This window comes from Stegostoma tigrinum, chromosome 21, assembly GCF_030684315.1.
Source record: "Stegostoma tigrinum isolate sSteTig4 chromosome 21, sSteTig4.hap1, whole genome shotgun sequence".
Lineage (NCBI taxonomy): Eukaryota > Metazoa > Chordata > Chondrichthyes > Orectolobiformes > Stegostomatidae > Stegostoma > Stegostoma tigrinum.
The window spans coordinates 47,352,971-47,375,088 of NC_081374.1; the positions used below are offsets into that span (position 1 = coordinate 47,352,971).

Below are 22,118 nucleotides of genomic sequence, written 5' to 3' on the forward strand. Positions count from 1 at the left end.
AGAGAGCCTCCGAAATGTCCACCTTCTTCCTCAGCTGAGGATTCCCCAGCTCCGTTGTTGACAGGGCACTCAACAGGGTCCAACCCATCTCCCGCACTTCTGCCCTCAGCCTTTCTCTTCCCTCCCACAACAGCAATAGGGTTCTCCTTGTCCTCACCTACCATCCCGCCAGCATCCACATCCAGAAGATCATCAGACGCCATTTCCGTCAATTCCAGCAAGAGGCCACCTCCAGACATACATTCCCCTCCCCTCCTTTGTCCACCTTCCACAGGGACATTCCTTCCGGGATACCCCGGTCCACACTTGCCTCACACTCACAGCACCACAGCACCTTCCCCTGCAGTCACCAAAGTGTAACACCTGCCCATTGACTTCCTTCCTCTCCAGTGTCCAAAGGCCCAAACATACCTTCCAAGTGAAGTACACTTCACAGAATCTAGTCTACTGCATTGGCTGCTCACAATATGGCCTCCTCTACACTGGGGAAATGAAGCATAGACTGGGTGACAGCTTCACAGAACACATACGCTCTGCTCGCAAAAAAGACCCTGAGCTTCCAGTTGCCTGCCACTTTCACACACCGTCCTATCTCCGTCTCAGGCTTGCTGCAGTGCTCCAGCGAAACTCAATGCGAGCTGGAAGAACAACGCCTCATTTTCCGCTTGGGGACCCTGCAGCCCTCTGGACTCAGTATCGAGTTCAGTCATTTTAGGGCCTAAACTTTCCCATGTCCTAGACCCCTACCCCACACACCAGGCCTTGTTATCACATCGATTGCCATTACACACCCCCTGTTGTTACTGACTATCAGTCCCCATTAACAGCTATTCACCCTCCCAGCCTGATCGTTAGCAATTCCTTTGTCTGTCTCTGATGAAGGCTCTAGGCCCAAAACATCAGCTTTTGTGCTCCTGAGGTGCAGCTTGGCCTGCTGTGTTCATCCAGCTCCACACTTTATTATCCTTTGTCAGTCGAACTGCTCTTGTGTCTCTTCAGCCTCTAACCTCTATCCTATCGTTTACTCCCTACCCTTTCCCCGTCCCTATTTTCTGCATATAAACCAATGTTTCGCGGCTGCCGTCAGTTCTGAGGAAGAGTCACCAGACCTGAAACATTAACTCTGATATTTTTCTTCACAGACACTGCCAGATTTGCTGAGTTTTTCCAGCAACTTCTGTTTTTGTACCAATTTAGCCAGGCTTTCTTTCATTCACAAAACGGGTGAGTTTATTAATTACTAAATGCAAGAATTGCTAAATGTGACATGTGTGCACTCTGATCAACAACAAACAGATAAAAGTTTTCAAGATGTAGATAAGTGGATTGTTCTCTGAATTATATAAGAGAGAATAGTTGAACGCAGTGGGTGTTCCTGGTTGTGTTGATGTTGGCGGTTGAATAGTTGATTTTGAGATTCTTGGTTTTGTAGGCTGTTTGAGGCTCCTTTCTCCTTATTTTTTAGTTGGTTTGCAGCTCTGAGTGAGAGACAGTCTGCCTTTACCTGCAACACAAAGGTAATTAAGGGACAGTGTTTTGGCTGTTACGGTGCAGTTAGGAATGTTTGGTGTCACTAGTCCATTCCAATAGAGCTGAAACTGACATTTTAACCTCTCGGTCTTGTGTATTTTTCAAAGAGCAAAACACAAAACAAGCCTGCAGTTTGAGACATAATCCTCATGGAAAGGCTTGCTGAAGGGCAGATGGTTGTCAGCCCCTCATTATCCTTGTAGTCACATGAGTTCACAGTCTAGCCTGTCTGAAGTGTCTCTAATTTCTTTAAATGTTACATCCTACCATCAGCCCCCTACAGAATATTTGTTACGCACACAGTTACCATCTAAGTCACAGCCCATTTCGAAAGAAACATTTTTGGAACAAAGGGGCAAAAATGCGTGCAGTACTTTCAGATTCAGACCCAGTATAGTAACAAGACTAGATAGAGAAAGCAAAGCTGTCCCATTAGCTTATGGTACAAAGACTAAAGGGCACAGAATTAATGCTTTAGCTAAGAGGTGAGCATTTAGTACCATTCGCTGGGTGAAAACAACATGGAACCCATTACCTTCCATTCCATGCCCCACGTGGGCAATCAGTGATTTCAGAAGAAAGTTGGAGGTGGATTTGAGGGAAATAAATCTCAGGTTTAAGGGCTCAGAGCAGGCAATGGGACAGACTGGGTTACTCTACAGAGAGAGAATCTGGATGAGAAAGGTCAAGCAGATTCCTCCTGCGCATTGGTGACACTGCCAGGTCCCACCTGGAAGAGCAGCTCTCACGTTCGCCCCACACCCAGCCTGCACCACAATGTCACTTGTATTTGAGGAACGCACATCGGCCCGTGACCTTCTGGTTCAGAACAGAGTGTATGACTTAAGGGGTAACAGAGACAACAGGGTAAGTTGAGAAGTGGCGCCCTCAGCCACCCCAAGCTGTCTGCTGTAGGTATCTGAGGAATGGAGGGACTTCGTGGCACTGTGTGGGGACCCTCACTCCCGCAGCATGAGGTGTACAGGGACCCTGAATCCCACAGCCCGATAGCGCAGGAACCCTCACCCCCACAGCCCGAGAGCACCAGCACCCCCACCGCCACAGCCCGAGAGCGCAGGGACCCTTGCCGCCACGGCCCGAGAGCACAGGGACTCTCGCCCCCGCAGCCGGAGAGCACCAGCACCCCCACCGCCACAGCCCGAGAGCGCAGGGACCCTTGCCGCCACGGCCCGAGAGTGCAGGGACCCGCACCGCCACAGCCCAAGAGCGCAGAGACCCTCGCCCCCGCAGCCGGAGAGCACTAGCACCCCCACCGCCACAGCCCGAGACCACAGAGACCATCAGTCCCACAGCCCAAGGGCGCACGGACCCTCACTCCCACAGTCAGAGAGTGCACGGACCCTCACTCCCACGGTCCGAGAGCACAGAGACCCTCGCCACCGCAGCCCGAGAGCACAGGGATTCCCACCCCCGCAACCAGAGAGCGCTGGGATCCTCACTCCCAGAGCCCCAGACCACAGGGACCCCCGCCACCACGGCCCGAGAGCACCGGGACCCCACTCCCACAGCCCCAGAGCACCGCGAGCCGCACTCCCAGAGTCCGAGCGCGCCGGGAGCCGCACTCCCAGAGTCCGAGCGCGCAGGGGGCCTCGCCCCCGCGGCCCGAGAGCGCAGGGGGCCTCGCCCCCGCGGCCCGAGCTCCCAGGGACCCTCACCGCCACAGCCCGAGAGCTCAGCGACCTTCACCGCCACAGCCTGAGAGCACCGGGTCCCTCACCGTGGCTCCCTCCCGTGGCCCGAGACCGCAGGCGCCCTCGCCCCCGCAGCCCGTGAGCGCAGGCACCCTTGCACGCGCAGGGACCGTCGCCCCCGCGGCCCGTCCTTGCCCGCGCAGGGGGCCTCGCCCCCGCGGCCCGAGAGCGCAGGGAGCCTCGCCCCCGCGGCCCGAGCACCCAGAGACCCTCGCCGCCACAGCCCGAGAACTCAGCGACCCTCACCGCCACAGCCCGAGAGCACCGGGACCCTCACCGCCACAGCCCGAGAGCACCGGGACCCTCACCGCCACAGCCCGAGAGCGTAGGGAGCCTCACCGCCACAGCCCGAGAGCTCAGCGACCTTCACCGCCACAGCCCAAGAGCACCGGGACCCTCACCGTGGCTCCCTCCCGTGGCCCGAGATCGCAGGCGCCCTCGCCCCCGCAGCCCGAGATCGCAGGCGCCCTCGCCCCCGCAGCCCGTGAGCGCAGGCGCCCTTGCCCCCGCAGCCCGTGAGCGCGGGCGCCCTCGCCCCCGCAGCCCGAGAGCACCGGGACGCCCGCCGCCACAGCCCGAGACCACAGGGTCCCTCGCCGCCACAGCCCGAGACCACAGGGTCCCTCGCCGCCACAGCCCGAGACCACAGGGTCCCTCGCCGCCACAGCCCGAGACCACAGGGACCCCCGCCGCCACAGCCCGAGAGCACAGGAACTCCTGCCGTGACAGCCCAAGAGCGCAGGGACCCTCGCCACCACAGCCAGAGAGCGCAGGGACTCCTGCCGCCACAGCCCAAGAGGACAGGAACTCCTGCCGTGACAGCCCGAGAGCACACAGACCCTCACTCCCACAGGGACTCCCGCCGCCACAGCTTGAGAGCACATTGGCCCCCGCCCCCGCTGCCCGAGCGCCCAGGGACCCTCGCCCCCGCAGCCCGAGCGCCCAGGGACCCTCGCCCCCGCAGCCCGAGCGCCCAGGGACCCTCGCCCCCGCAGCCCGAGCGCCCAGGGACCCTCGCCCCCGCAGCCCGAGCGCCCAGGGACCCTCGCCCCCGCAGCCCGAGCGCCCAGGGACCCTCGCCCCCGCAGCCCGAGCGCCCAGGGACCCTCGCCCCCGCAGCCCGAGCGCCCAGGAACCCTCGCCCCCGCAGCCCGCGTGGACAGAGACCCCCACCTCCACAGGCCGAGAGCGCAGGAAGCCTCACTCACGGGGACCCTCGCCCCCGCAGCCCGAGCGCCCAGGGACCCTCGCCCCCGCAGCCCGAGCGCCCAGGGACCCTCGCCCCCGCAGCCCGAGCGCCCAGGGACCCTCGCCCCCGCAGCCCGAGCGCCCAGGGACCCTCGCCCCCGCAGCCCGAGCGCCCAGGGACCCTCGCCCCCGCAGCCCGAGCGCCCAGGGACCCTCGCCCCCGCAGCCCGAGCGCCCAGGGACCCTCGCCCCCGCAGCCCGAGCGCCCAGGAACCCTCGCCCCCGCAGCCCGCGTGGACAGAGACCCCCACCTCCACAGGCCGAGAGCGCAGGAAGCCTCACTCACGGGGACCCTTGCCCCCGCAGCCCGAGAGCGCAGGGACCCTTGCCCGCAGGGACCCTCGCTCCCACAGCTCAAGAGTGCAGTGACAGTCACTTGCGACGACCCTCACACAGGGACCCTTGCTCCCACACTCTGAGCTGTATAGGGACGCTCGCTTCCAGGGACCTTCACTAACATGATCTGAGCAGTGGAGGGACCGTCATTCGCAGGGTCCCTCATTCCCCCAGCCTGAGAGTGCGAGAGCCCTTACCCACAGGGACCCTCTTTCCTAACAACCCTTGCTGCCGTGGCTCGAGTGAAGTTGTTAGATTCTGAGCTGCACATGTTGACCATGAGCCGAGAATTTGGAAAGTCCCAGAGATTCCACAACGTGCAGCCCCAGCACTGGGAATGTCCTTATTTCTGGATGATGCCAGAATTCAGAAACGTTGCTACAGTAACATGATATTTTCCAGGCACATGACGTCATTATTCCATGGTGATCTTTTTGACCCTCATTTCCTTGACTTGTGCAAACTGAACATGTATCTAAATATAGCCAAGAAACAGCGGCTGTCCGCTGCTGCAGACCTGTGTTCCCACTGACAGGGCAGTCAGTACCCAGAAGAACCGAGATTTCTGACAAGATGCAAAACAGCTGAAGTCACTGAGGAGAATTTCATATCCTGCAGCAAGCTGGTCTGATTGGGATGTGATCCCTTAAAGGCCGCTGATAGCAGCCAGCAAAGGGCAGAGCTTGAGTCCTTCAGCACTTCAGGACATTTGAAAATGCTGTTCAGTCTTCTTGGAACATCATCCCTGTTATACTGCAGGAAACACAGCCAGCAAACTGTGCAAAGCAAGCTCCCACAGACAGTGATATGATAATGATCAGATCGTCTGTTCCAACGATTTGCATTGTGGGATAAATATTCACCGGGAATAACTCTTCTTTGAACAGCGCCCGAGGACCTCTTACCTTAACTTGAGAGGGCAGTTGGACCCTCAGCCTAACGTCTTATCCAGAAGATACCACCTCTGCTAGTGCGGCACTCCTTTCATATCGCACCCATTGTCATTATCTTGATTACGGGCTCCAGTCCCCCGAATTGAACCCATAACTTTCTCAGTCAGAGACATGAGTGCAGCCCTGAACTGCGGCAGACTGTCAGATCTGCAATAATGTAGCCGCTTGATTGATACCTAATCCAGTCTGTAACACATTCACTGTCCCTCCTTCTAGGTGGTAGAGATTGTGGGTTTAGAAAATACTGTCTTACAATGAAGCAGGAAGCAAATACAAATAAATAAATGGTCCATTAATGCATTTAGCTTGGTCACCGCAACTTTTCATTGGTGGATGGAGCCCTCAAGCCACTCCCTTGTGCTCTCATTGGATGTGGAATGAAATAACTCCGCAGAGGCCATATCCCATCACTAAGTCACCTCCTCTTTACACTGACCCAGCTGTCTCGAAGCCAGCTCTCTCAGTGAACAAGATGTCTGACGCTACTGTTTATATATCTGTCAGCCAGGGCTCCCCGATTGATCAATATTAACAGCCCCAATCAGGGAGCTCCTATTCGTTGAGGTCCACCTGGCTGACCTCATCACAGCCACTGCAGGGAGGCTGCCAGCTCATTAGTCACCCGTGGCAAAGGGCTTTCATACCCCCAGCAATTGGATCACAGAGCTTTGTGCGGATTGGTACCATTATAGATTTTGATATTTCCTTTGACCTTTCTCCTGAAGGCTCCAGGCAGGGCAGCACACCTACCCAGGCTTTTCAGCTTAGCAACTCTGGGAGCTACACTCTTGAGAGTTGCCTTTGGTGCAATTTGAGGTGGAATTCCTGGCATCCTCCTTCATATTCTTGATGCTGGAATATCATCCAAGGCCCCTGCCTTCTGAAGTAACATTCTGCCTAGTGTTGAGGATGCCATTTTTAAAAGTTTAAATTCCATTGACCCTCTTGACCATTGTTGGGGTGTTAATGTCGAGGCTTATTGGCTGCTTCCCTACTTTTGTTACTCCTGCCATAGCAGATCCTCTGGGAAAATTTTCCCCTGCCTGGTGAGGCGAGTGTAATGGCAAGTCAGGCCACAAAGTAGGGAGAGAATGGGGGGTGCGGTGGGGGAGAACAATCAGATTCTTAATGTCAGAATTCAGACGGGTTTCATCTTGAGTCTGAAATGGCAACTTTGGAATCTCGCCCTTGAGCAGTAGCTAAGTTGTTTCCATATATTTGCATCTCATTAAAACCCCAGCCTGACCTATTTACGTCCTATTTCCAAATCTCCTCCCTCGAGAAAGTAAATGATGTGAAACCCTGACATGTAAAACTGAGTGAATGTTTCGGGTGTGGTGACCCTTCCTCAGGACTTAACCTCCCTTCATAAAATAAAGGCCAGATACACTACTTTGTGATCTTACTTGCCATTACATGTTTACAGCAGCATCGGTGTGTACCATCTCTCTGTACTGCAGCGATTCAGTAAGGCTACTTTGGCCGTGATTTTCAAAGCCATTATCTCTACCACCTCGAAAGTCATGGGCAGCAGATAGTGGGAACATATGGAAAGCTACAAAAATGAATGGTTAGTAGGAAAATCTTACTTGACCAATTTTTGATTCTGTTTTTGAGAAGGTAATATGGAGATGTGGGGTCACAGTAGGTGTAACCTGGGTTTATGAAAGGTCAGTGATAATGGGAACTGCAGATGCTGGAGAATTTCAAGATAATAAAATGTGAGGCTGGATGAACACAGCAGGCCAAGCAGCATCTCAGGAGCACAAAAGCTGACGTTTCGGGCCTAGACCCTTCATCAGAGAGGGTCTGATGAAGGGTCTAGGCCCGAAACGTCAGCTTTTGTGCTCCTGAGATGCTGCTTGGCCTGCTGTGTTCATCCAGCCTCACATTTTATTATCTTATGAAAGGTCAGTATCAGGTTTCTCATAACTTCCCAGTGAATAAAGTTGAGAGGGTGTGAAGTCAGGGAGAGGTGCCAGATGGATTGCTGGCTGGTTTCAGGACAGGAAGCAGAAAGTGGGAGAAAAGACTGGCTGCTCAGAGTGAGAGGGAATGTGCTGGGACCACCACTGTCCATAGTCTACATTAATGCCAATCAAATCACAACTTCTAAATTTTAGGATGACACCAAATTTGGATGGAGGGGCTATAATAGTTCATAGTGACGTGAATGTTAATAAGCTTGCAAAATGGGTTAATATGAGGCAAGCTAAGTCTGTGCAGATAAATGCGAGGGAATGCATAGGAAGAGGTCGCATGTTAATGGGAAACAATGAATCTCGGTGCAGTTGAGGAATAAAAAGATTTGAGAGCAACGGAACACCACATATGACTCCACAGGTTAGCCAGAATCGTTAAGAGACATCACTAGGCTTTTACCAGGAGGGAAAGAGTTGAAGAGTAGTTTGACCACATCTGTATCAAAAGTTCAAACCACAGTGAGAGTGGTGTGAGCAGTTTTCCTGTGCATATAATGGAAAGGACATGCAAGTATAGGAGAGGAGGTTTTTAACGATGTTGCTGGAACTGTGAGGGTTGACATTGTCAGGGAACGGTTGACAGGCTAAGCCTCATCTCTCTCGAAATTCAAGGCAAGCAATTAGCCTTTGAGGTCTTCAAATTCTTGAAATGTGTTGTTTGAATAGATTGGAAGAGAATGTTTTCTCTTTGGAAAGAAAACAACTAGAAGCTATCAGTATAACAAAGCCACCCAGAAATACACAGGGAACTCAGATCCAAGATCATTTCACTAATATTGGTTGGGGAGGGAAATTGGCCATCCTTACCCTGTCTCCCTACATGTGATTCCTGATGCTTGGCAATGCGCTTGACTCTTGAATACTCTCTCTGAAATGCTCTAACAAGCCGTTTGCTTACAATACCTAAAGAAGAGAACAAAACCAGGGGCTGAATCTGGCATCGGCCTAGATAACTGAAAGGGCAATCACAAGTTTAACATTTGGAGGCTTGTATCAAAATTCGGAGGAGCAGGTAAGTCAACCTTTCGGGCCAAAACCCTTCGTCAGCAGGTTGTTGACTTGTCTGCTCCTCGGATGCCAACTCTCCTGTTGTGCTTTTCCAGCGTCACACCTATAGACTCTGCAGTTCTTATTGTCTCCAAATTTGGGAGAGCTACCCCACAATTGGTCGAGCAACAGCCCGACATAGCCATGCTCATTTGATTTTATGGTAAGGTGCAGTACATGCAGATCATGCCATACACAGTGCATTAGGATGATAGAGCAAAGCGAGGAGCACAATGTTACAGCCACAGAGAAGGCATCAATGTCGCTCGCCTTACAGAGAGCACCACCATCATCTCTAGCAGGGCAGCTAGGTGGCAGCACAGTGGTGTACAGTTGAGAGGGCGTTACCTTGGGAGTCCAAATGAAGTTTCTTGGCCCCAAGTCAACCAAGATCATGTAAACCTCCTGTTGATTACAACCTACTTGTCCTTCCGCCAGCCCCATGAATCAGTTCTGATCCATGCTGAACACCACTCCGAGGAGCCACTGAGAGTGCCAGGGGCACAGACTGTATCCTGCCTTCATTTTAAGAATACCCTCGACTTTGTGATAGTGTGACACAGTCCCTGTGCTAAATGGGACAGGCTTTGAACAGATCTAGCAACTCCCGACTGGGCATCAGCAGCAGCAGAATCATACTCCAACACAATCTGCAACCTCGAGGCCCTGCATATCCCTCACTCAACCATTACCACCAAGGCAGAGGAGTAAACAAGAACAGATAGTGTTGGACAAACTCAGCAGGCCCGGCAGCGTCTCAGGAGAGAAAGCAGAGTTAACTTTCCAAGCCCAGTGACCCTTTGTCAGAACAGAAGGTAGTTGGGGGAAGGGTGGTATTTATGCTGGTGACAGGGTGGGATTGTGGTGAGGGGTGCGAATGGCACAATAGGCCTGAGCCATCTCCATCCTCCACTGCTACACTCCTTCACCTGGCCAAGCTCATCCTCACTTTGAACAGTCTCTTCTTTAACTCCTGACACTTACTTTGCATTGAGGATGTGACTACGTGCTGGCTAAGGACCCCAGTTCTGCCTGTCTGTTTGTGGGGTGTGTGGAACATTCCTTGTTCCCGTCTTACTCCGGTCCCCACCCACAACTATATTGATGGCATCATCGGTACTGCTTTACTTCCTCACTCTGAACTGGAAAGATTTATCAGTTTTGCTTCTAATTTCCACCCTGCCGTCCGCTTCACCTCATCATTTTTGACTCCCTCCCTTCTCTTCCTCGACATCTCTGTTTCTGGCAATAGGCTGGCCACCAATATCCGCTACCAACCCACAGACTCCCGCAGTTACCCTCACTATATATCCTCACACCCTGCTTCCTGTAAGGACTCCATCCCATTCTCCCAGATTCTCTGTCTGTGGCACATCTGTTCTGATGATGCCACCTTCCCCTGTGCCCAGCCTCCTAAATCATAGAATCACACAGCACAGAAGACACCCTTCAGCCCATCGAGTCTGTACTGCTGTAAATATACTACGACCTACACTGGTCCAACTTTCCCACAATTGGTCCGTAGCCTTGAATGTTACAACTCTTCAAGTTTTCGTCCAGGTATTTTTTTAAAGGTTGTGAGGTTTCCTGCCTTAACTACCCTCCAAGGCAGTGCATTCCAGACTCCGGCACCCTCAGGATGAAAAGGTTTCCCTCAAATCCACTGTAAACCTCCTGCCGTTCACTTTTAAAATCACGAGCCCTTGTTATTGACCGATCAGCTAAAGGGAACAGCTGCTTTTCTACCTATCCTGTCCATGCCCCTCATAACCTTACACACCTCTGTCAGGCCTCCCCTCAATCTTTTTCTGCTGTAAACAACCCAAGCTTATCCAGCCTCTGTTCAAAGCTGAAATGCTCCCATCCCAGGCAACATCCTGGTGAATCTCCTCTGCATCCCCTCTGGTGCGATCACATCCTTCCTATAGTGTGGAGAACAGAATTGCACTCAGTACTCCAGCTGTGGCTTAACTCAAGCCCTGGATAGCTCCAACGCAATGTCCCTGCCCTTATAATCTGTGCCTTAACTGAGAAAGGCAAGTGTCCCTTGTGCCTTCTTCACTTCCCCGTTAACCTGTCCTGTTACCTGCTGAGATCTGTAGACAAGCTCCCCAAGATCCTTCTGCCCTCTGAGCTTCCTAGTGTCCTGCCAGTCATTAATTCTTCATTGCCTTGTTCACTGGACTTGAAATGTTGTCTCTACTTTCTCTCCAGAGATCCTGCCAGACTTGCTGAGTTTCTTCAAAAAGTTCTGTTGGAAGTTTCAGATTTCCAGCATCTGCATTTCTTTGTTTTATGTATGTATACTCCAGGATTTGCCGCTCCCCTAGCCATGCTTTTCCAGTGCAGCTAACAACACTGGTATCTACCCAGCAATGTGGAAAATTGCCCTGGCGTGTCCTGTACACAAAAACAGGACAAATCCAACCCGGCCAATTACCGTCCTATCAGTGCGCTCTCGATCATCAGTAAAGCGATGGAAGGTGTCAGTAACAGCGATATCAAACAGCACCAGCTCAGCAATAACCTGCTCAGTGACACCCAGTTTGGGTTCCGCCAGGGCCACTCAGCTCCTGACACCATCACAGCCTTGGTTCAAATGTGGACAAAAGAGCTGAATTCCGGAGGCGAGGTGAGAGATACATAGCACACAAGGGCTTAGCGGCCCATCACATCCACGCCAGTCCTAATCAATGCCCTTGATATCAAGGCTGCATTTGACTGAGCATGTCATGAAGGAGCTTGGTAGTGAACTGGGCCAAGTGTTAGACCTGTTGGTAGGAGAGCATTTTGGCAGCAACGATCATAACTGTGTTTCTTTCATGATAGTCATGGATAAGGATAGGTACGTACAGCAGGGTAAAGTTTATAATAGGGGGAAGGGTAATTACAATTCTGTTAGACAAGAACTGGGTAACATAAATTGGGAACAGATGCTGTCAGGGAAGAGCACTATTGAAATGGGGAGATTGTTTAAGGAGTGCATACTGTGTGTGATCGATACGTTTGTCCCTAGCAGGCAGGGAAGATGCAGTCGAGTCAGGGAGCCTTGATTCTCAAGAGAGGTCGAACGACTGGTTAAGAGGAAGAGGGAGGCTCATGTAAGGTTCAGGAAACAAGGATGAGAAAAGGCTCTAGAGGGATACAAGTTATCCAGGGAGGAGCTGAAGGAAGGACTTAGGAGAGCTATAAGGGGGCGTGAGAAAACTGGCAGATAGGATCAAGGAAAACTCCAAGGCTTTTTACACGTATGTGAGAAATAAGAGAATGACCAGAGAAAGGGCCGATCAAGGATTGTAAAGGGAATTTGTGCACGGAGCCTAAAGCAATAGGATAGGTCCTTAATGAATACTTTACTTCAGTATTCACAACTGTGAGGGGCCTAGTTGTAGAGGAGGACGTTGTGAAACAGGCTGGTAGGCTAGAGGAGGTTGATATTAGTAAAGGTGATGTGCTAGGAATTCTGAGGAACTTGAAGATAGATAAGTCCCCTGAGCCTGATGAGATTTATCCAAGGATTCTATGGGAAGCGATCGCAGGGCCTTTGGCGATGATCTTTTCATCCTCACTGTCCACGGGTATAGTGCCGGAAGATTGGAGAGGGGCAAATATCCCTTGTTCAAAAAAGGCAATAGTGACAACCCCAGGAATTACAGGGCAGTTAGTCTAGGGTGAAGTCGCTATTACGAGGGGGCATAGTTTTGAAGTGAGTGGAGGTAGCTATCGGGGAGGCGTCAGTGGTAGGTTATTTACTCAGAGGGAGGTCAGCGCGTGGAATGCATTGCCAGAGAGGATAGTGGAGTTGACGTCATCAGGGGCATTTAAGCAGCTATTAGATAGGCATATACATGATAATATAAGGTAGGGGTAGAGGTTATATAGACCTTTGGATTAGGGTATGGTTCGGCACAACATTGTGGGCCAACGAGCCTGTACTGTGCTTACTGTTCTATGTTCTATGAGTCCTCGCAAGACTAGAGTCAGTGAGAATCAAGGAGAAGCTCTCCACGGGTTGGAGTCATACCCAGAACATAGGAAGATAGTTCCCATTATGGGGCGGTACGGTGGCTCAGTGGTTAGCACTGCTGCCTCACAGCACCAGGGACCCAGGTTCAATCCCACCCTCGGGCGACTGTCTGTGTGGAGTTTGCACATTCTCCCTGTGTCTGCGTGGGTTTCCTCCCACAGTCCAAAGATGTGCAGGCTCGGTGGATTGGCCGTGTTAAATTTCCTGTGCTGTTGAGAGATGCCTCGCTTAGGCAGATGGTTCCAGGTGGGATGTTCTGAAGGTTGGTGTGGACTTGTCGGGCCAAAGGGCCTGTTTCCACACTGTGTAGGGATTCTATGATGATTGTTGTGGTTGTTGGAGGTTGGTCCTACTTCCTAATCTTATATACCTCTGTCTAATCTCCCCTCAATCCACTTGTCTCAGCTCCAGGGCTTCTCTGCAGGAGTTCTTCAGTGTAGTGTCCCCAGGCCCAACCATCCTCAACTGCTTCATCAGTGACCTTCCCTCCATCATCAGGTCAGAAGTGGGGATGTTGGCTGATGATTGTACAATGTTCAGCACCATGTGCAAATCCTTAGATACGGAAATAGTCCATGTTCAAATGAAACAAGATGTGATCAATATCCAGGCTTGGGCTGACAAGTGGCAAGTGGCATTAGGGTCACAGAAACCCCAGGCAATGGCCATCACCAATAAGACAGAATCTAACCATCATCCTATGACAGTGTTACCATCACTGAAGCCCCCAATATCCACAACACAGTAAGTTACCATTGACCAGAAACTGAACTGGACTCATCACGTAATCACAGGGGCCATAACAGTAGATCAGAGGCTATGAATACTGCAGCAAATAACTCACTCCTGACGCTGTTGTTCTCCATCTAAAAAGCACAAGTCAGGCGTGTGTTGGAATACTCCCCACTTGCCTGGACGGGTGCAGCTTCAGCGACACTCAGGAAGCTTGACACCATCCAGGACAAAGCAGCCTGCTTGGTTGGCATCACGTCCACAAGCATCCACTCCCTCTAACATCAATGCTCAGTAGCAGCAGTGTGTACTGTCTACAAGATGCACTGCAGAAATTCATTAAGGCTCATCTGATACATGTTTAAAACTGTGTCCCCTATCATTTAGAAGGACAAGGGCAGCAGGTACATGCAAACACCAGATCCCCTGTAAGCCACTCGCCATTCTGACTTGGAAATACATCACCATTCCTTCACTATTGCTAAGTGAAAATCCTGGAATTCCGTCCCTAAGGACATTGTGGGTCTCCCAAAAGCACATGGACTGCAGTGGTTCAAGAAGGCAGGTGACCACCACCTTCACAAGGGGCAATTAGGGGCCAATAATAAATGCTGACCCAGCCAGCGAAACCTCCATCCCCACGAATGAGGAAAGCAAAACGCTGTGCCCAAATGAATATTTGACAAGGATGCATCGGAATGCTGGGTGGGTGGGATTAGTTCAGTCTCACTTGGCCGGGGCGTGCAAGGTGAATGGTCTCCTTCTGTAGGTAACATTCTAAATGTTAAATTGTTTTCTCCTTGAACTGGCAGTTCTAAAGTCGGAGAGTTTGTTCAGTTTGAGGAACGGGACTGCAGCAGAAGCTCAGATGAACTGGCATTCCACAGCCAGGGCCCTTGGGTGAAGGTTACAATGCTCGTGGGAGATCTTCTCCCTGGAGGGAGAGGGTGACAATGCTGTGTGAGGACTAGGTGCGTTATGGGGTCAGGTCTGCATCCTATATAGCTTAGAGGTTCTCTAGACGTGTGACGGACTCGTACACGTTTGAGACAAGTGGTCAAGCTGCTGTGCTGTCTTCTCAGGTGGATATGTAAAATCCCACTGCATTGTTGAAAGTCCATCAGGCAGTATCTCCCCAGTGCTCTGACCAGTTTTTCTTTCCCAGCCACCGTTCGATTGTCTGGTCATTATCACGTTGCTCTGCCCTGGGCATACATTTTCTGCATTTATAGCAGCATTTACACTTTGAAGGCACTTCATTGTCTGCAAAGGACTTTGACTAATCCTGATGTTGTGCAAAGAGTACTACAGAAATGCAGCACTTGAGGATCTGGAGACTGGTGTCGTAAGGTGCAGGCAGCCCCACTCAGTCAGTTGCAATTTCGTCCACTGGACTGTATGCTGTTGCCTTAGCTGGAGTCAACATTTCACCCAGGCCGAGGGTGAAATCACAAGAGACAAGCTCAGTGACCTCCTGACTCGAACATCATTCCTTTATCAACAGACATCACCCCCTCAACTCCTCGTCTGAGTTGGTGATCCTGCTTGTTTTTCTTTATTCATCAGTGGGATGTGGGCATCACTTGCTGGGCAGCATTTATTGCCCAGAGAAGAGTTAAGAATCAAACTCATTGCTGTGGGTCTGGAGTCACATGTAGGCCAGACCAGGTAAGGATGGCAGTTTCCTTCCCTAAAGGGCATTAGTGAACCAGATGGGGTTTTCTGACAATCAGCAATGGATTCACAGCATCATTAGATTGTTAATTCCAGATATATTATTGAATTCAAATTCCACTGCCTGCCTTCAATAAAATTATCTGAAATTAAGAATGTAATGATGACCATGAATCCATTGCCGATTGTCAGAAGAGCCCATCTGGCTCTCTCAGCTGCCGACCTGCAGCTCTAGTTAATTCCCTCGGGACTTGGCACTCACGTCACACCTTCAGGTCAGAAATCATGGGTTCATGTCCTCCACCATCGATAATCACGTAACCTGGCACAGATGGGAGTAGTGCACGCTTGGGTAAAACCCTGTGAACCATTTGCACTTTTGACGAGATAGAGTCATACAGCATGAAAACAGACCCTTCGGCCCAACCCGCCCATGCCAAATATAATCCTGAACTAAACTAGTCCCACCTGCCTGCTCCTGGGCCGTATTCCTCCAAACCTTCCCTATTCGTGTACTTACCTGAGTGTCTTTTAAATGTTGTAAATTAGATTAGATTAGATTCCCTACAGTGTGGAAACAACAAGTCCACACCGCCTCTTGAAGCATCCCACCCAGATCCATCCCCCTATGACCCACACACCCCCTGAACGCTACGGGCAATTTAGAGTGGCCGATCCACCTAGCCTGCACATCTTTGGACTGTGGGAGGAAACCAGAGCACCCAGAGGAAACCCATGCAGACACGGGGAGAACGTGCAAACTCTACACAGTCGCCCGAAGCTGGAATTGAACCTGGGTCCCTGGCGCTGTGAGGCTGCAGTGCTAACCACTGGGCCACCGTGCCACCCCCACATCCACCACTTATTCAGCAAGCTTATTCCACATGTGAACCACCCTCTGTGTAAGAGATTTGGCCCTCAGATCTTTTTAATATCTCTGTCCTGTCATCTTAAAAATGTGCCCCCTCGACTTGCAATCGCCCATCCTAGGGAGAAGACACCCACCATTAACCCCTCATCATTTTATAAACCTCCTATAAAGTCACCTCTTGACCTTTTGCACTCCAATGGGAAAAAAAGTCCCAGCTGATCCAGCCTTTCTTAATAACTTAATTCCTGGTAAATCTCTTCTGAACCCTCTCAAGATAAGTAATATCCTCCCCATAACTAGGCGACACAACATGTTAAAAAGAGGACACTGCTAACATGGCCAAAGTTATCCCTCAATCATTGTCACAGAAACCCATTTTCTAGTCATTGTTACATTGTGGGATCTACCTGTGTTCAAATTTACACCTAGATTTCCCACACTGCAGCAGTGATCATGCATTGAAAGCAGGTCTTCGGTTGCAACACGTTCTGGAAAGCTCTGAAGTTGTGTCAGGCTCATGAAACATTCAAATCTTTTAGTTTCTTTTCTCAGCCTGCGTGAGTCATAAGAGGTGTGAGCACTTAATCCTGCCCGGTATTTAGGGAATTCCCATTATTGTAGAGTTGATTTAGAAAGTCTCCACTCTGCTATAATTCCCGTAAGAATGCATGTGCTGAATGGCACATCAGAAAGGAAAGTGCAAAAAGGCGATGTGTGACACAGCTTCCCTCAGTTCAGACAACAAATTGCATTTATGTAAACGCTTTGACACAGAATTTCCCAAGGCGTGAATAGAAAGCTGCTTAAACAAATGCTGTCACAAAGCTATAAAGGAGGAGAGTAGGACAGTTACTGAAAGCTGTGTCTAAAGGTACCTCTTTTTTAAATGTACACTTATCTGCGAACTTGAGAACAGCCTTTAAGGGAGGGGAGGGGAAGGGGAGTAGGTGGGGAAGCTTAGAAATATGCAGTCATTGTGGCACAGGAGGAGTTCAATCTGCCATTGAGGTTTCCAGCCAGGCCCTTCGGCCCAACTTGTCCATGTCGCCCAGTTCTCACAATTAATCTTGTCCCATTTGCCTGCTTTTGGTCCATACCCCTCCATACCTATCTTACCCATGTAGCTGTGTAGATGTTTCTTTAATTGTACTCACCTCCACCTCTACCTCTGGCAGCCCTTTCCAAACACACACCGCTCTCTGTGTGGGGGGAAAAAAATGTCCCTGTGGACCCTTTTGTATCTCTTCCCTCTCACCTTAAACCTGTGTCTTCAAGCTTTAGATCCCCCTACCGTGGGGGAAAACCTGTTGGCTATCTTCCTTAGCCATGCCCCTTGTGATTTTATAAACCTCCTACGCTCCAGGGAAGTATGTCACAGCCTATCCAGCTTCTCCTTATAACTCAAACCTTCCAGTCCAGGTAGCATCCTGGTAAATCTTTCCTGTCCGTCAACCCCTGCTGACAATGTGCAATTACTATGTTCTATAAGCTGGCAAACGGAGTTTAATACGGATAAATGTGAGATGATTCACTTTGGGAGGAATAATAGGAAGGCAGAATACCGAGTCAATGGAAAGATTCTTGGTAGTGTGGATGTGCAGAGGGATCTTGGTGTCCATGTACATAGATCCCTGAAAGTTGCCACCCAGGTTGATAGTGCTGTTAAGAAGGCTTATGGTATGTTAGGTTTTATTGGAGAGGGATTGAATTCTGGAGCCGTGATGTCATGCTGCAACTGTACAAAACGCTAGTACGGCCTCACTTGGAATATTGCGTAGAGTCCTGGTCGCCCCATTACAGAAAGGATGTGGAAGCATTGGAAAAGGTGCAGAGGAGATTTACCAGGATGTTGCCTGGTCTGGAGTGAAGGCCTTATGAAGAAAGGCTGAGGGACTTGGGTCTGTTCTCATTGGAGAGAAGGAGGCTAAGAGGGGATTTAATAGAGACGTACAAGATGATGAAAGGATTAGATAGTGTGGACAGTGAGAGTCTTTTTCCGAGGATGATGACGTCAGCTCGTACAAGGGGGCATCGCTACAAATTGAGGGGTGATAGATTTAAGACAGATGTCAGAGGCAGGTTCTTTACTCAGAGAGTGGTAAGGGCGTGGAATGCCCTGCCTGCCAATGAAGTTAACTCAGCCACATTAGGGGCATTTAAACAGTCCGTGGATAAGCATATGGATAATGATAGGATAGTGTAGGGGAGGGACTTAGATTAGTTCACAGGTCGTCGCAACATCGAGGGCCGAAGGGCTTGTTCTACGCTGTATAGTTCTATGTTCTAATAACCCAACCAATCTCACTTCTCTGCGATAGCCATGGAAACTTATCTCCCTCAACTGTCCAGAAAATTTTCTGTTGGTTGAATTTCGACATTTTCATTAAAAACCAAAAGAACTGCAGATGCTGGAAATCAGGAGCAAAAATAGAAATTGCTAGAAAATCTCAGCAGGTCTGGCAGCATCTGTGGAGAGAAATCAGTTAACGTTTCGGGTCCAGTGATCTTTACGTGGATGATGGTCTCCTCCCCCTACAGTATCCCAAAACCAGCCCAGCTTGTCCCTGCCTCCCTAACCTATCCGTCCTCCCACCTCAAGCCCCACCCCCATCTCCTACCTACTAATCTCATCCCGCCTCCTTGACCTGTCTGTTCTCCCTGGACTGTCCTATCCCCTCCCTGCCTCCCCACCTACACTCACCTTTACTGGCTCCATCCCTGGCTCTTTGACCCGTCTGTCTCCTCTCCACCTATCTTCTCCTCCATCCATCTTCCATCTGCCTCCTCCTCTCTCCCTATTTATTTCAGAACCCCCTTCCTCTCTCCCTCATTTCTGAAGAAGGGTCTAGGCCCAAAACATCAGCTTTCCTGCTCCTCTGATGCTGCTTGACCTGCTGTGTTCCTCCAGCTCTACACCTTGTAATCTCCTAGCTAGGAAAAAGGTGTCTTTTGTGCAGAACGGGGAGGGGTTAAGGAGCAAACAATCGGTGGAGATAGAGCCCAAAGAGAGAGAGAGAGACAGACAGAGAGAAACAACTGACCAGACAAAGGAGTGGATAACGATCAGGCCAGGAGAGTGAATGGCTATTAATGGGGACAGTTAGTGGCAACAATGGGTAGTGTGTAATAGCAGACTTTATGATAACAAGGCCTGGTGTGTGTGTGTGTGTTTCGGGGGGTGGGGGGGTCAGGGAAGGCATAGATAAATTGCTCAAGCCCTAAACATGTTGAACTCAAGATTGAGCCCAGCAGCTGTAGAATTCCCACATTTTCAGTGCTCCCACATGCCTGCGTTTAGCTTTGTTGTCAAATTGAGAAATTTTATTCCGTGTTCCGATACCAAATTCAAACATTTAAATAAACCATGAAGTGATTCTAGCACTAGCTCCCATTATCTCACGCTATCTTTTCCAGTCTGAAATAGTCTTTATTGGTAATTTCCTGCTTTTTTCTACTTTAAACGTTTTTTTTCAATCCCAGCTGACTCAGACCCTCCTAGCCCATGAAGCTTCATTCTGTTAACGAGCTTTTGACATGGTACACTGTCAGAAACCTTCTGAAAATCCCACAAGCAACATCTACTGCATTTCCTTAATCAACTTTCTTTATTAGTCGATTAAAAAAGATTAGTCAAAATGATCAGATTTATACAAATCTGTATGGCTGTCTGTAATTAGTTCAAACCTCTCCATGTGCCTGTCAGTGTTTCCTGATTATTTTTCTGAAATTGCTGTTAGACTGCCATGCCTCCAATTACTATGACGATTGTGCAGTTACTAGAGATATCCTTTCACCCTTTGTATGTTGCAGTGGTAGCGTCTGTAACTCTGAGCTGGGGGCTCCAGTTAGGTCCCATCTGCTCCAGAGATGTATCATAACATTTCTGAAGAGCTGGACTCAAAAATAGCTGTGATAACACAGTGTAGGGCTGGATGAACACAGCAGGCCAAGCAGCATCAGAGGAGCAGGAAGGTCGACGCTTCAGGACTAGACACCTCTCTGGAGAGGGGTCTAGGCCCGGAACATCAGCCTTCCTGCTCCTCTGATGCTGCTTGGCCTGGTGTGTTCACCCAGCTCTACACTGTGTTATCTCAGATTCTCCAGCATCTGCAGTTCCTACTGTCTCAAAAATAGCTGTGTTCTGTCTTGGACATTTGCCACTTACTGATTCCGTGATACCTCCCCTATATCGAGGGAGGATTGGAAGACTAAGGTGAGCACTTCTATCGTCCTTCCTGTTTCCCTTGGCAACCTGGAGTGTGAGCTATCCAGACTGGATGATGTATTCCTCTCTAAAGGTAACCCAGCCTCTCCAGTACATTCTGTGAAGTAATTTTCATACCATCCGTTGCCTCAAGCATTTCCACTTCCACCAATATTTTCCCGACTTGCTCTTCCTTGATTCACACTTTCTGAAGCATACAGGAAATTGTTAACCTCCAACTGCCCCTTCAGCCCAGAAACTCTGTTCCTGAGCTGAAGCAGACAGAGACACATCCAAGATAACAAGGTGTAGAGCTGGATGAACACAGCAGGCCAAGCAGCATCTTAGGAGCAAGAAAGCTGACGTTTCAGGCCTAGACCCTTCATCAGCTTTCCTGCTCCTCTGTTGCTGCTCGGCCTGCTGTGTTCATCCAGCTCCACGCCTTGTTATCTCAGATTCTCCAGCATCTGCAGTTCCTACTATCTCAGAGACACATCCAATCTGTGTGATTCTGCAGCTCCCACAGGGCAGCACTGCAATAGTCAACAATAGCTTTAGCTTTTGTTTTAACTTTTATTAATAGAGGGATCGAGTTCCGGAACCAAGAGGGTATGGTGAAGTTGTACAAAACTCTGGTGTGGCCGCACTTGGAGTATTGTGTACAGTTCTGGTCACCGCAGTATAAGAAGGATGTGGAAGCTTTGGAAAGGGTGCAGAGGAGATTTACTAGGATGTTGCCTGGTATGGAGGGAAGGTCTTACGAGGAAAGGCTGAGGGACTTGAGGCTGTTTTCATTAGAGAGAAGAAGGTTGCGAGGTGACTTAATTAAGACATATAAGATAATCAGAGGGTTAGATAGGGTGGATAGGGAGAGCCTTTTTCCAAGGATGGTGACGGCGAGCACGAGGGGGCGTAGCTTTAAATTGAGGGGTGAAAGATATAGGACAGATGTCAGAGGTAGTTTCTTTACTCAGACAGTCGTAAGGGAATGGAACGCTTTGCCTGCAACAGTAGTAGATTCGCCAACTTTAGGTACATTTAAGTCATCATTGGACAAGCATATGGACATACATGGAATAGTGTAGGTTAGATGGGCTTCAGATTGGTATGACAGTTCGGCACAACATCGAGAGCCGAAGGGCCTGTACTGTGCTGTAGTGTTCTATGTTCTATGTAATAGGTTTCTGCTGCTCACTGTGATTGTAACAAAACAAGACTCTGAACTCTCCTTTCAAATTGCATTAATATCTCGTCTGAGTGAGTAATTTCAATGAATGCCCTGTGCTAATGCTCTTATTCATAACTAGTGATATCTTTCAGAAGTGAATGCCTTTTCTTTCATGTCTCCCAGTTGACAAAACGCCCTCATTTACAGGAAAGGGAGAGTATTAACGAAAGAGATACTCATCAACCAACCACTTATTGGCTTTCCTATGATGTTATACTTTGATTTTGTTTTGAATGCATTCTGTCCGCTCCCCACCCTGCTATCACTCAGTTTTCCAACTTCCTGCTCCCAGCCCCGCAGACCTTTCCCCAGCCTGGTCTCGCTCAGCTCTCCCTCCTCCGGCTGTGCCTCAGATGTTATGAGTGGATGTAAATCCATTCTGACCATCAGGGCTGTGTCTCAGTGATAGTGATATCAGGTCAGCTCCCAGAGCAGCAGCAGCAGCAGCCTCCTCTCTCTCTCTCCCTCCTCTCTCTCCCTCTCTCTCTCTCTCTCTCTCTCTGTCTCTGTATCTGTGATCAAACTTGCCAATTTAACTTTGAATCCTTGACGCTTTGCCCTGGCACCCTGTTAT

General features: G+C 50.0%; 1 protein-coding gene across 4 annotated transcripts in view; it reads left to right on the top strand.

The window, feature by feature from the left end:
* LOC125463009 (DENN domain-containing protein 2D-like) overlaps positions 1–22,118 on the top strand; it is an 87,215-nt gene that overhangs the window by 33,848 nt on the left and 31,249 nt on the right. The gene's annotated exons all lie outside the window — the stretch shown is intronic.